Source organism: Rhinolophus sinicus, linkage group LG03 (genome assembly GCF_036562045.2).
Source record: "Rhinolophus sinicus isolate RSC01 linkage group LG03, ASM3656204v1, whole genome shotgun sequence".
In the NCBI taxonomy this organism is placed as follows: domain Eukaryota; kingdom Metazoa; phylum Chordata; class Mammalia; order Chiroptera; family Rhinolophidae; genus Rhinolophus; species Rhinolophus sinicus.
In genome coordinates this window covers 143,554,746-143,569,364 of record NC_133753.1, presented here as the reverse complement: position 1 = coordinate 143,569,364, position 14,619 = coordinate 143,554,746, and the positions used below count along the sequence as shown (strand labels likewise).

The window sequence follows — 14,619 nt, the reverse complement described above, 5'->3', positions numbered from 1 at the left end:
TTGCTTATACCTACAAGATAGTAAGCATTCAGATAAATATCACAACAACATTTAAAGATATACTTCAACAAGAAGAAAATGAAGTCCACACAGAGACATGTAATATAATAAACTAGGCAGAATACAGAAATAGATGAAAATATGTTGATAAATTTAATTAACTAATAATTAATTTTTGTACTAAAATCAAAATTTGTGTCACACAGCTAAAGCAGGGCTGAGAAAATTGTACAGCACTAAATGTTTACATTAAAGAAAAAAGAAAATTTCAATTTAATAATCTATATTCCCACCTTACATTTTAAGAAGTTACTATTACCCTGAATCCAAACCCAGAAAAGACAATTAAAAAAAAGAAAACTACAGTTCATTACCTCTCATGAATATAGATGTAAAAAGCCTTAACAAAATATTAACAAGCAGAATTCAGCAACACATGAGAAGCATTACGTACAATGACGATTATTTAAAGGATGCAAGGAGCTCAATATTTAAAAATCAAATGATATAATCCACCATATAAACAAGCTGAAAAAGAAAATCACATGATCATATCGATTGATGGGGAATATGCATTTGACAAAATTAAAACACCCATTCATAGGATTGAGGAGAACTTCAACTTGATGAAAAAAAAAAAAATCTGCAAAAAACCCACAGCTAAAATCATGTATAATAATGAATGACTTAATACTTATCCCCTAAGATCAGAAAAAGGCATGATATCCACTCTCACCACTATTAAACATTGTATGGGAAGTTTAAGGCAGTGCCATAAAGCAAGAAAAGAATACAAGGCATATAGATGGGAAAGGAAGAAGTAAATCTGTCTTTATTTGCAGAAGACATAATGGTCTATGTAGAAAATCATGCTGAATGGCAAAAGCTAATCTCAAAAGGTAACATACCGTATGATTTTATTTACATAATTTTCTCAAAATAACAAAATTATAGGGATGAATAACAGATTAGTAGTTACCAGCGACTAGGGATCATGGAGAAGGAGGAAGGTGGGTGTGACTATTAAAGGACAGCATGATGGAGATCTTTGTGTTAATAGAATAGTTCTTTCTCTTGATTGTGGCAGTGGTTACACAAATTGATACATCTGATAAATGATATAAAACCACACACATATACATCGTACTAACGTGAGTTTCCTGGTTTTGATATTGTACTATAGTATATTTTGGGGAAACTAGGTGAAAGGCACATGGGACCTTACTATATTATTATTGCACTTCCTGTGAAACTACAGTTATGTCAAAATGAATTGTAAAAACAACACAAACTAAGAGAAAGTATTTCCTATTAATATGAGTGACAAAGATTTGCTCTGTGAAATTTATGAAGAATATAAAAGAAAGCAAACAACCAATTAAAAAAATGTGCAAAGAATAAAAGGAAATTCCTAGAGGAGGAAAAGATGCTAGTAGACATAATTAATCCACAACTATTCATTATGTTATACTCTCTGTTTTTCCTATGTTTGGAATATTCTGTGGATAAAACTGTAAAGCTACCCAAGTTATAAATGGAAAACTTGACAGATAGATTTGTCCATGTACTTACTATGTCAATTCGTCATTTCATTCAATTTAATAAAATATTCAGACTTAAAAACTACTTCAATTAGAAATTCTTTAAAATACTAAATGTCAGTGTATAGCACAATTTCTAAACTCCTAGTATAGAAGTCAAGCTCTCCTGCTTTCTAACTAGTTAAAAATACCACGAAATGAAATAAGAACACCTTATTTAACTTGTTGTATAATTTGCGGATGTGGACTGTGAAGTAAGTTTTTTGAAATGGGTGGCAAAAGAAATGCTTGGGGATGGATGGGGCAGGCGTGTAGTTGAGAGAGCTAAACAAAACTGCAATCTAGCCAGGATATACTGCGTTTAGTGATTCAGACTGACAGACTTTTTTTTATTATTATTATGGATTTCAGGTAGTCATTTTTGAGCAACAACACCATGATTTCTGCCTCAATTCAACTAAATTACCATGTCAGTGTAGTTCTAACCTGAAGGGAAGTAAACCTTCTACTAAGGTGTCAAAGTTACTTTCTGTTAGAATCAGATATCTCTCAGAACTCAAGATTAATGAGAAAATAAATCTCAGATCAAACCAAAAGCAAAGAAACATATCATTCAACAAATTTAATCAATTTGATTTTTAGTCTAGCTTCACAACACACCTGAGATGAATACATATTTTCTACAGCAGTATATATTTCCAGGAAGAAAGCATGCTCAGAAAATAAAGATTTGAGGTGGTCAGGGGCAAAATTACCTCAGGAACCTATGTCAACAGAATGATCCCTGCACTGTCGGACCCCAAGCAGCTCCCTGGAATGGGGGGAAGGGGGCCTATCGGAATGGCACTAGGGCCATATAATGAACATTTCTGTGTATGCAGTAACAGATATTTCAGTGTGGTATTTTGGGTTTGAATGTTATGAATTCAAGAAATAATCTTAGAAGATTAGCAGGAGAAGATGTAAGAAAAACTTAGCATTGTTTGGCATCATTTGGGAAAAGAATAACATTTTATATTTTCATAAAATTTAAAGTTGGTTTGTAAAAGTGTTTTATTAATAATAGGAAAGCTGGGATGTTTTAGATGTTTTGAAATTAATACATGTTGAATAAACTGATTTTAACGTAATATGTAGATGTATTTATGGTATGCAAGAAATTAATTTCTGGCAACATTTTTGAAAAATAGCGGTCCCAATATATTTTTAGATTTGAAGGGAATTTTTTTTTAGTCCAGACTGTATCTATCATAAATGAAATACATACATAGTATAGTATTTTGAATATCACTACAATGAATTCCAAACTAAAGGTCTTTCATCATCCATTACTTTGTAATCATTATTTTCTCAAAAAGCTAAGTTGGAAAATCTGATTATCAAATATATTTTAACAATATAAACTAATTTCATATGACCAATGGCAACCTATCCCTTCTCCCTACTTAAATATCAAAGACTTGGATAAATTTAATCACTTTCCTTTTTTCCACAGAAGTGGTTATTATATGTTAGTAAAAGATGATACTCAGGCAAAAGAAAAATTTCAGGGTAATTAAATAATGTCCTGCATTTAAGGAAAGTAAGATGCTTCTGGTTTATTTGCTTTTTAACACTCCTTTTTTCTCTACATACAAAAATAATATTCCAAAGGAAGTTATCCAGATTAATAATCCACATGAATTAGTACATTTAGAAGGTTAAGAAGATACCAATGTACATAATAACTTTTATGACAAATGAATATTTTCCATTTTCTGATTCTATTATAAGTGTACTAAAGCTAGCATACTTTACATATGCACATATTCCTTTTTCTAATACAAGAATGATATACATTGTGTTATTTAGTTTTTCACCTTGTATTTAGATGTTTACTCAAACAATCTTTAAAATTCTATTTGTTCAGGGTACAAAGAAACATTATTATTATTTTTTACTGCAACCTTCACCGTTAAACTAAAGCATTGCAAAAGCAGCTAAAGAAAAAGAAAGCATGTGACAACAGACAACAGCAAAGCACTAAATGAATTTCATAGTGTAGCAAAACTTTTGCTTTAAAATAAGAAAAATATATTTATAGCAAACTTCATCATCATAATCCGATATAGCATTATTATACTGAATATTGACTTTATAAATCATGCAAGACTTTGCTATTGATGAAACGTATTATTAAAAGTAGAGTGACAAATGTGACAAAATCTATTGCTGTGTGCCTTCAAACACATTGTCCATCACAATCTGAAAGAAAAATGTATCACATGGGATAAAGAATAAAAAGATCAACTCCAAGGGTTATTATCTTGTCACTTCCTATACACCCTGACTTATTCTACAGCCATTCTTTCAAGTGAATGAAAAACTGGAATACATTACTAGCTGTAGTATGCTTCTTGCTAAGACCTGTCTTTCAACTTTCCTTCTGTCCGTAAGTGACCACATCCAAACCCATGGCTTCAACTTAAGTCTAGATTGATGATGCTCGTAATTAGTTCTATCTCAGAATTATTCTCTGAGGTTTATATCCACCAGGGACAATATCTTTATTTGGATGTCTCAGGAGCTCCTCAATTTCAACATATCCAAAACTGAACCAAAGTTTATCCCTCCCCAAGAACTTCCAATTTTGCTCCCTAAATATCATCTTATTATTCACTTACCTTTATCTACATCGTGAACACCCCAGTCCAATCTACTATTTTCTGTCATCAAACTCTACTATTACCAACAGCTTTTTCACTGGTTTCCCAGAATCTATTCTTGGTCCTGTCTTACTCATTCTTCACTCAATAGCCGGAAAAATTATATCTTAAGACCAAAAAGAAAGAAAAATCATTGGAACAAAGGGAATGGTCAGATACATCTCATACTATTATCAAATAAGATGATAAATGAACAAGGGAGTTGACAAAATATGGAACAGGAAATAGAAGATTCAGTGGAGTGATAGAGATAGAAGCCAGACTGGAGAGATAGAGCAAATGAGAGGTAAGAAAGTAGATATACTGTGTGAAAACAATGATGTTATGGAGTTTATGGACTGACGCAGAGAAATAGGGTAGCAGTAACATTGAAATATTAAATCAAGGGAGGAATTTCATAGGATACAAAGTAATAGAAAATCGGTATGCTGGTGGATCCATCATGCTCCAGTAGGACAGAACCAGAAAGGACAAAAAAGGCAGGTTTCTATTTTTTAGGGGAAAAAATTTTATATAAAATCTGTGGTTCACAGAATATTTCTTCATCCAAAACTTTGGCCTTATAGACAAAACTGTGGTCAAAAATGGAGCAATCTAGTAACTGCAGTAAGTGTCCTGCCCCCTCCACCTCCCCTCACCCCAGGGCTGATGAATGTAAGCTGTTTGAAATGGATCTTCACTAAGCACTCTAGCTGAAAGGCATTAGAAAATGGTCATTGTAAAACTCTTCCACATTGTGGACTACTGCCACTTCCTCCTTCCTCTGTCCTCTGAGCGCTGAGCGCTGATAATACCCAACTCCATTGATCCTTACTGACTACATAAATAATGAATTTAAAGGAGAGACTATTAGTGCCAGCCTAATGGAATGTCCAGTGACCAAATGTTCTCAGATTTCAGAGTGGGGAGTTGTACTAATGACCACAGGTTTCTGACATAAAATTATACAAGAATGTGAAAGTAAAAGCAACAGTGTTCTGGAGTCAGCACCCGAGGGTGGATGAAGGGATAAAATAAAGAAATCATAATAACGCAGTAATAAAACTGGTACTAAAATGTCTCTACTTGTAAAATTGCAACTTCCATAGTTTTTATTTAAAAGCCTAGGTCCTTGGAGTTAAGCTGAGTTCAAAACCCATGTAGACCCCACCATTTACACTAGGAGGGTAATTTTGGGCAATCAATGTTCTGGAAAGGTCAGCTTTCTTTGAGCATTAAAACCATTTTTTTTTTAAATTTCACATTGACATTTTTATTAACAACAACTTTTTAAACTATTAGTTTTTTAAAAAACAGTAGCACAAAAATGTTTTAAGGGAGCAGTCTTGCAATCTGATGACCTTCTAAAATACAGTTAAGTCATACCAGATATGAATTCCTGTTAATGACACACACAAAAAACTTTTTTTTAAGAAAACTAAAAGGGAAAGGAAAAAGAAAAATGGAAAGAGAAAAGGGATACGATTTAAAACTCACTGGATTAGACAGGTGAGAATTGTCAGTAGGATATACTCGTAGGTACCTACCACTTTTCAAAAGTTCACCTTACGCCACTGGGCTTTGACGAAAGACCCACATTAGTACCTGCATATGCTAACCGAAAGGAATCTGAAGTGGATTTTTCACTTTTATGAAAAAAAGCAAAAAAGGGAAGATCGCATTTAGCTTTTGTTTTGCTTGGAGCCCAAGCCTTTATAGAGGCAGCACGCACCCGGGACAGTGACAGGGGCACTGCCAAACATCTCCCCCAGAAACCACACTCGGCATCTCCGCATCTCAGCATCAAGTTGCCATGGCTTTACCCTGTGTCTGTGAGCATCTGTGCTTTATCTCCATTTATTTTGTGCATCTGTTAGCAAGACGTGTTCTATGGTATCAGAAAAACTTAAGAGAGCTCATAAGGGTGTTAATGCTGAGCATAAAACTGGACATAATTAAGTGTATTGGGTATGATTCAGCAGGTTATTTTTGTCTCTGGGAATGCTCAGAAAACTTTCCATATAAATTAATAGTGATTGCTTCTTCTTTGCTTTACATCATTTCAGCTTATGCAAAGTTTCATAGGAATGCTCTGCTTTCCATAATGGGAAACATGTATACTCCTGAAGCAAAGGGCGGCACTTATAGTCTGAGTGTTTTTTTAACCAGAAAGCACAAATATATAGGCCCTGCAGTAGTTACCACTGACTGCTTACATGCCCCACAGGAACCAGGTGAAGCCAGTGGTGATATCATCACCAAGAGGTTTAATAGCTGGCCTGTCAGACAACTAAGACCATTTTTAGCAGAAGAATTTCTCAGAAAGGCCTGGCTGAAAGCCTTCTCATTTGTATTGTATCACTTACATGCATTTCAGGGTTGTGAAAAGTCATATTTAAAAAAATAGAAGAAGAAAAACTAATGTATGTCAGTTTCTCTTATTTAATGTCGCTAGAAAAGACATTTGACAAACACACATTGGCCAATCCCTGTCCTAAATTGATTCAGAAAGAAAAAGCTAACACTCCTGTCAACCAGTTAACCTGATATTTCTGTTTAATCCTTGTTATTGCAGTCTCAGATATAAGGTATGGCTCTAGTACGAGATATCAACTAAAATTAGTTCTTTATTATGTAATATTAGCGTTACAAGAAATTGGATGAACTGGTGAAATACTATGTATTCATTCCCGTTAAGAATATAAATGAATATAAACCTGTGTAATAGTAAAGCATTTTTGTTCCCCCAAATTGCTATTTCAGGGTAATGAGTGATATTAAAACCAATCTATCAGAACTCAGTGTGGAATTTTTTGTTATTCTTGGAGATTGTCATCTTCACTCACACTTTACTGCACTATCAGCAGTAAGCAGAGTATTTTATCAGCTTCTGGAGAAAAGGCAGCATTCTAAACAGGAACAATTGTTGACATTTTCTTAAAAAATAATAAGCAGCTTATTGCCATTAAGACAAGAAAATTACTATTGCAGACAATCATCACTTGTAACTAAAATGTTGAAAGTTCTAAAATGCCTGTTTAGGAAAATTATCTTTAGGATATTTAAGGACTGCTTTGAGATATACAAAATACCTATTGACAAAACTTTTTCTAGGACACTAATCATTATAGATAAATACAGCTTGATCAACAGTTCAAAAGAAGAAGTTGCTACATTAGCTTTAAAGGCAATAAGTACATTTTTTCCCATTACCTACACTTAATGTTTGTTTTAAAACAATGCAGACGTGTCTGACAGAACTTCGCTCAGTGCCTCATTCCAGTAATAAGTGTTAAATTTAGTGAACGAATGATTCAGTGAATGAATTAACAAAACTGTTATGTAGTAGAGAACATTTATTGAGTCAAAAATAGGTGCTTTATTAAAGGACCAATTTAGAATTTTTTTTTTGCATTTAAAATGTTCATCTTTATTGTGTCAGAATCTTCCTGACTTATGTCATTCTGTAGATCTCTGCCATTGCTTATGCTTGATATTTCTTCCTCACAGTGACTATAGCATGCTATGACTACTTTATCATTTACTAAAACTTTGTTATAACTATTTATATTTTGTGTCCTCTATTAGACTGTAACCTTCCTTAGGGGCAAGGTCTGTATTCCCAATAACCAAGCACCCTGTCTAATATCTAGTATTGTGCCACATAATATGCGTTAAACTTTTTTGAAAGAATGAATAAATAAGCTCATCTGGAATGGAGTGAGTGGCTTGGTATGGAGAGACAGGAAGGGTCAGGGAAGGCTGTCCTAAGGATATGATAGTTCTTAAAGATAAGGAGACTTTTACTAAGCAGAAGGGGAAAGGATATAATTTAAGCAAGAAAAATGTGCAAACACATAAAAATTGGGACCTGAAAATTATTCAGTATGTCAGTAATTTAGTATATCCAAACATTCAATGCATGAGGAAACTGAGAACTTAGAAAGAACTTGCAGTCAATGCTGGTGGTACACTAGCCAGACCCCCTCCACTTTTCTGGTGCTCCATTGTTATGGGTTAAATCGTGCCTCCTCAAAAAAAATACGTTGAAGTTGTAACACATGGTATCTGTAAATTATTTGGACATAAGGTTTTTTACAGATGTAATCAGGTTAAAATGAGATTATTAAGGTAGGCCTAATATGACTGGTTTCCTTATAAGAGGAAGAAAATTTGGGTACAACACAGAGGGAGAATGCCATGTGACAACAGAGACACAAACAGAAAGACAGCCCACTTTCTGATCCCCAAAACAACAGTAGCACCTCATTTTCAGGTAACAAGTTATATTCTAGTTGTTTATTGATGCATAAAAACCAACCCACATTTAGTGGGGTAAAAAACTATTTTATTATGCTTATGGAACTTAGATGCACTCGAGAATAAAGTCTCATTTATGAAATCCATGCAGACCCTGACCTTTAAGAACCATGTTCGTGTACTGCACAAAGTGACTGGGTGTCATTATCAGAGACAGATTACTGGACCTGGAGGCCCAGTGGTCTCACAAGTATGGAGGTTCTGTTTGGCTGTAGCTTGTATCTCTGCATTTACAAGGATATCTCTTTTATCTTTAGAAAACAGAATTTAATGATCAGCAAGAAAAACTGAAATACACATTGCTAGCATGTAGAATATGTTTCTACTGCAAAAATTCTGCTTTCTTACTATGGTTAATTTTCTGCTTAAACTTTTCTAAATTATGTTATAGTTCAAAGTTACAGACAGTTGTAATTAATATCTGATAAAAACATCCATCATTCTTTACGATTTCTGGTACTATTTATGCATACATAAGCAAGAATATTCACAGACATAGCCAACTGGGCATTTTTTTAATATGCTAATAAAAGAGAAAGAATGCTAAAGAAATATTATCATTTTCCTTTGTTTCATTTACATTTTTATGAGTTCTGACATGTTCTGTGTACTACACAATATAAAATAAGCATTTGAATTTAACTGGTTAAAAATATTGACATTCACTAGGAAAAATCTGAATTAAGATAATTAAATGTTGAACATCTTCCAAAACATTCTCTTTCACCCTCTGGCTGCACAGGAAGAAGCACTGCAATTACCTCTCACTATGCTGCCTAAAATCAGTATACATTTAATAATATAATGGGATTGATTTTTTTTTCAAGTTATCCAACTTGGGAGATTTTTCTTTAGTACCTTCATATTTTTATTGCTTAAGTCATTTCTTCCTTTAAAAAAAAGTTACCTCATCCTTAAAGAAAGTTTGTTTTAAATAAATAAAATATTAGGCTAAATAAGATAATAAAATCTTATACTCAATGTTTTTTTGTATCAGTACTGTCAGCCCATCTTATTTTTAAGTAATCAAAACACATTTCAGATTTTACCAATAAAATCTAAGAAGGAGCAATTTTATGCAATATCATCCTTTTTTTCTTATCAACTGAAAATCAATGAACTTAGAAACTGTACATTTGGTCTCTTATAGACCAACTGTTATTCAAAGGAAATATATGCACACTTAAATTTTAAATAATGATGAAAACCTTCTATATACTTCCATTTTAAAATTATTATTAATACTAGTTATTAATAAATACCTAAAATATTAAATACTATTAAAGAAAAATTTACTGTTTTTTTTTTTTATTGTTTGATTACTTTCCCCTTCAAAATATTTTTTTTTTATATTTAGTTGTTAGGCTTTTTTAAACTTCTATTTTAAAAATTCATAATATACTTATTTCTACAGGCACCAAAGAGGGTAATAAGACATGTCAAAATCTATTTTTTTGTTTCATTTATCTGTATATTTCACAAGGAAAAGATTTAACGTAAATTCTATATTTCACTTTGGTTACTTTATTGCTCTTTGAAGATTATTTCATTCTTTGCTTAGAATCATCTTATATACTATACTGAAAGCTTAATATAATACATATTCTTAAAGATATGAGATAGCATTTTCTTAGAAAATTGATTGTAAAATTTTCTGTATTTTTTTTTCTGGCATATCCAAATTTTCCTTACATTATTTATAATCTGAACTGGCTCATTCGTAAAATCACATACCATTAGACTGTATCTAACATTATGTACTGAATTTCCAAATAGAATCACTAGTACAAAAAAATCCCTAGCAGTGTAAAAGTTTTAGCATGGATGCCTTAAATTTCTCTTTAAAATTATATCTGTACAGTAATTTCTTTAGAAAGGACAAAAATGGTTTGCAATTGTCAGAAACAATAAAATTTTGTTAAAACTTTTTTTGCCCATCTCCCAACTCCCCTCAATAAACTTTTACTAATCACTACATTAGTGATTCGTTGGTTTTACTTCTGTAATTTCTGAACTTTTGACACTTCTTTAATAGGCCACCACACTCAAGATTTCCTGCGTGATTTGGGTTCTTCTCCTCACATTAAAGGAACAATATTCTGATTTCCTCATCCGGTGAGTAAGATAGGCATTCTCTCACATCTTAAGTTTATAGTCTTTTTTTAAAATTATTTTATGTATCTTTAAATGAACTTTAGTAGATGTTTTTAATCAAATGCTCTGTTTACCTTTCTTATTCAAAACATGCATACAGTTTAAATGCAGAGTTCCATAGCTCTTCCAGGCAAGATAGAAAAGTAGAAAACTATCAGAGTCAGAAAGTCTGGGTTGTTGTCCTTCAGAAGATGGTTTTTCGAGTGGCACTAGTCAGGAAAGTAGTTTCTTCCCATTCAGATAATGATGGGATTTTCTAAGGAACTGATTAATAATAATAATAATAGTAATAATAAATATCTTACATCAAAAGCTGAGAAATGTATGATCGGTGACCCAAGAGTCTAGGAAGCAGGGGTGCCTTGGTGACCTGGGTGGCTTGAGAAATTAAATATTTTGGGGACATGTGAGCACAGTTGGTGTGGCCTTACTATAAAAGCTGATGATATAAACAAAGAAAGTGTGGCAAGTATGATGAAGGTAAGAGTGATCCCAGCACAAGTAAAAGAGGAAAAAAGAGCAGCAGCAATAAAAACAGTGGTAAAGAAGTAATGATAATAACTGCTATGTATTGAGCATTATGACTTGCCGGATGCAATGCTAAGTACATGTGTTCATTTAATTAAAAATTAATTGTCTATTTTTAAAGGTAGAACTAAGGACAGGTTCGTTATGTTCTAAGTGAGTGCGTCTCAGAGAACACAGATTCATAAGATAGGAATAAAACAAAAGCAAGCTTTATTACCACTTCCCATCTGCCCTGGACTCGGTGTAGAACAGAGAGGAGAATCAACAGAAGCTTATAAATGGTCAGCCCTGCAGGCGGTGACTGGCACACACTAATGGCAGAGAAGGGAGTGGGCACCATGCCAGCGGATTGCAGAAGCCTAAGACAGTTGAGCCTTCTCTCACTCAGAAGGGTCAGGCACTGTGATTCCCCCGGCAGATCTCAGCAAGTGCAGAAGCATTGGCTCAGACCAAGCGTGTGTTCTGTTGACTCACATTGCCCTGAAGAGTTGGCCACAGGGCAGTGGTTTTCAACCCCAAATGATTTTTGCCAGCAGAAGGGACTGTAGGTAATGTCTGGAGACACACTTGGCTGTCACAACATGGGAGGGAGAATGCTACTGGCATCTACTGGGTGGATGCCAGAGATGTAGGTAAGCATCCTGTAATGCACAGGACATCACCCTCAATAAAGAATTATCTGGCCCGTAATGTAAATAGACCCCTGTTGAGAAACTCTGCCATAGGGTCTCACTTTTACAGGACTGAGTACAGGTTGGGCTTTAATTGAGAAGGCTGAGGGTGCTCATAGGCAGTTAACAAATCAATCATTTTAAAGTATATTGCTAAAAGTAAATCATGGGTGATTGAAATGTTCTATATCTTAAACTATGGTATTGGTTAATGAGTGTATACCGTTGTCAAACAGTATACTCAAAATAGATATGTTTTATTACATGTAAGTTATGCCTCAAAAAAGTGGATTTTAAAAATTAAATCATAATCTCACATTCAAAATAGTACATATTTGTATTTAAATTTAAACTGCCACATTTTTCATTCGTTGTTTTCAATAAGTATTCACTGAATGTCTTCATGGAGGATACTTAAGATGGATTCATAATTGATCAGAAAAAAACAAAACTCACCACCTTCAGGGAGCTTACATTCTAGTAATGCCTCAACCTTTTTTTTAAATATATTTCAGACCTACATATTGCAGTGGCCAATCTGTTGAGAAAAGACAGAAAGGTAGTTTAAACATGACATGTGGAGGGGAACCCCAAAAGGGGGATGTGCTGGGGGCTTTTGCTAATAGAACACTCTGAAACAGCATATATTTCAGTTAACCAACCCTATAAAGTAGGTAACATTATTGTCCCCATTTGCAAGATGAAGAAAGGTCATGCAATTTGTCCAAAGCTAAATGTTAGGGTATATCTTGGTTTTGAACCAATGTCAGTCTGATTCCAGGTTGAGTAACTCTGGGGAAATGTGCAGGAACAAGAAATTACAGAATTTGCCCCCACTGTAGCAAAGTCCCAAGATTATATGTAACCACTGGATACTGAATTCTCGCAGCGGCACTGTAAGATTCCAACAAGAAACTAGAAGGGCTCCATGAAGGAGATGCCATGTGTTCAACCAAACCATTTCCAGTTTCCTCTCAGCCACACAGAAATCTCAATTCCTCAGACCTCCTGCATCTAGGTGGTAGCATGTGATTGGTTTGGGCATTATAATGTGGGCACAAGTAGTGCTGCCACCTGCTGACCTGGCCCTGAACAACCCTGTGGGAGCCTCCACGTTCTCCTTCTCAGCATGGTGGCAGACAGGGCCCATCCGGAGGATGAGCAGAGGCCCATGAAGATGTGGCACTTGAATGACCACATGGAAAATCGCATGCTGAGCATCTGATTCAGATTATAACATACTGAGAAATAAATCTTTATTCTGTTAAGACATTAACATTTTGGGATCATTTGTTATATTAGCTAGCTTTAACTAACTTGCTGAGCTCAGGCCCCATAAAGCAAAGAAGAGACAAAATAGGTCAAGTATTGCAGGAGAGTTCTATAGGTACCCTGGATCTCCAGAAAGATGAACAAGTGGGTGCTAGAGCAAATTAAGCCTCATACCTCATGAGAGGCAGAAATGACAAAACTGAAGCTATCCTCCTTCCGGCACATCACAAGAAGGCACGGTTCTTTGGAAAAGACAATAATACTGAGGAAAATAGAAGGCAGCATGTGACTGCATGTGAAATGTTTTGGCTCCATAAAGGAAGTCATAGGCATGAGTCTACAGGAGCTGAGCAGGGCTGTTGAGAACAGGACACTGTGGACCTCACTCATTCATAAGTGGCCAGGAGTCAGAGCCGACTCAACGGCCCATCACACACACAAGTAACACTACAACAGCTTTCTATGTCAGGAGAATTTATGATTTATTAGTTTATTTTCATGCTAATATTGTCCCAGAAAACATTTAGGGTACAGAACAAAGACACATACTATATAACAAGATAAATTTAAAATTGGGGAGAAAAGTAAAGGTAAATAAATTTAGAAAAGAAGATGGAGTCAGGTGTAAAGTACACAAAATACATTCATCCTCTCCACTGAAGGGTTCACACACTTGGCTCTAAGCTTTCTAGGAACCAGTATCAGGAAAAAATTACAATGAAGTTTGTTATTCACTGTACTCATAAGGTGAAAGCAAATCAGCTACCTGGGAAAAACACGTTTATTCTAGTTCTAAGACCACAGAGAAATTTCTCCTGTGGGTCCTCATAAAAGCGATACAGTGAAATATATTGAAACACATCCTCAAAGGAAAAAAAAAAATGCCCACAGTAAACCCAGCAATGAGTTTCATAAGTCTGTTATTTATAAAATCCCTCAGTACAAAATGGTAAGAAGATGCTGAGCATAACTCAGGGATAATGATACAGTTTAAGAATGCTGTTCAGTGAAAGTCTAGCTTAATTGAGGAATAAAAAGAGAACAGGAAATTACACTTAACCCCCTTTGTGTAATAATTTTATAATTAGTTGAAATGTCTGAAAGAACTGTTTGATGAAGTCGGTAATAATTTCTCAAAGTGCATAATGTTGTTCTCAAGTAAATCCCATTTTTCTTTAGAGTCTAAGCTGAAAAAGACAAATACAAAAACTGTTATAAACAAATATATCTTGATGGAGTGTGTTAACCCAGTGGCTGCCAGACCATTGTCTTAGAGAAACAGAATGCCTTTGATTGGATTCCTACAATCTCATCAGAATGGTAGAAACATATAGTTGCAGCAGCTTTATATGCATTGATCATCAGTAATGGTTCTAAATCAAGATTTCCACGTAGTCCTTATTTGCAGTTCTTTATAATTACCAAATGTAATGCAAGAAATTTGGTTCT

General features: G+C 34.3%; 1 long non-coding RNA gene across 1 annotated transcript in view; it reads left to right on the top strand.

The window, feature by feature from the left end:
• The window catches only part of LOC141570416 (uncharacterized), a 165,508-nt gene extending 157,012 nt beyond the window's left edge, over nt 1-8,496 (top strand). Inside the window, exon 3 of the long non-coding RNA XR_012494421.1 lies at nt 8,390-8,496. This is a non-coding gene — a long non-coding RNA (uncharacterized LOC141570416). The remainder of the gene's footprint in view (nt 1-8,389) is intronic.
• The last annotated feature ends 6,123 nt before the right edge of the window (nt 8,497-14,619 follow it).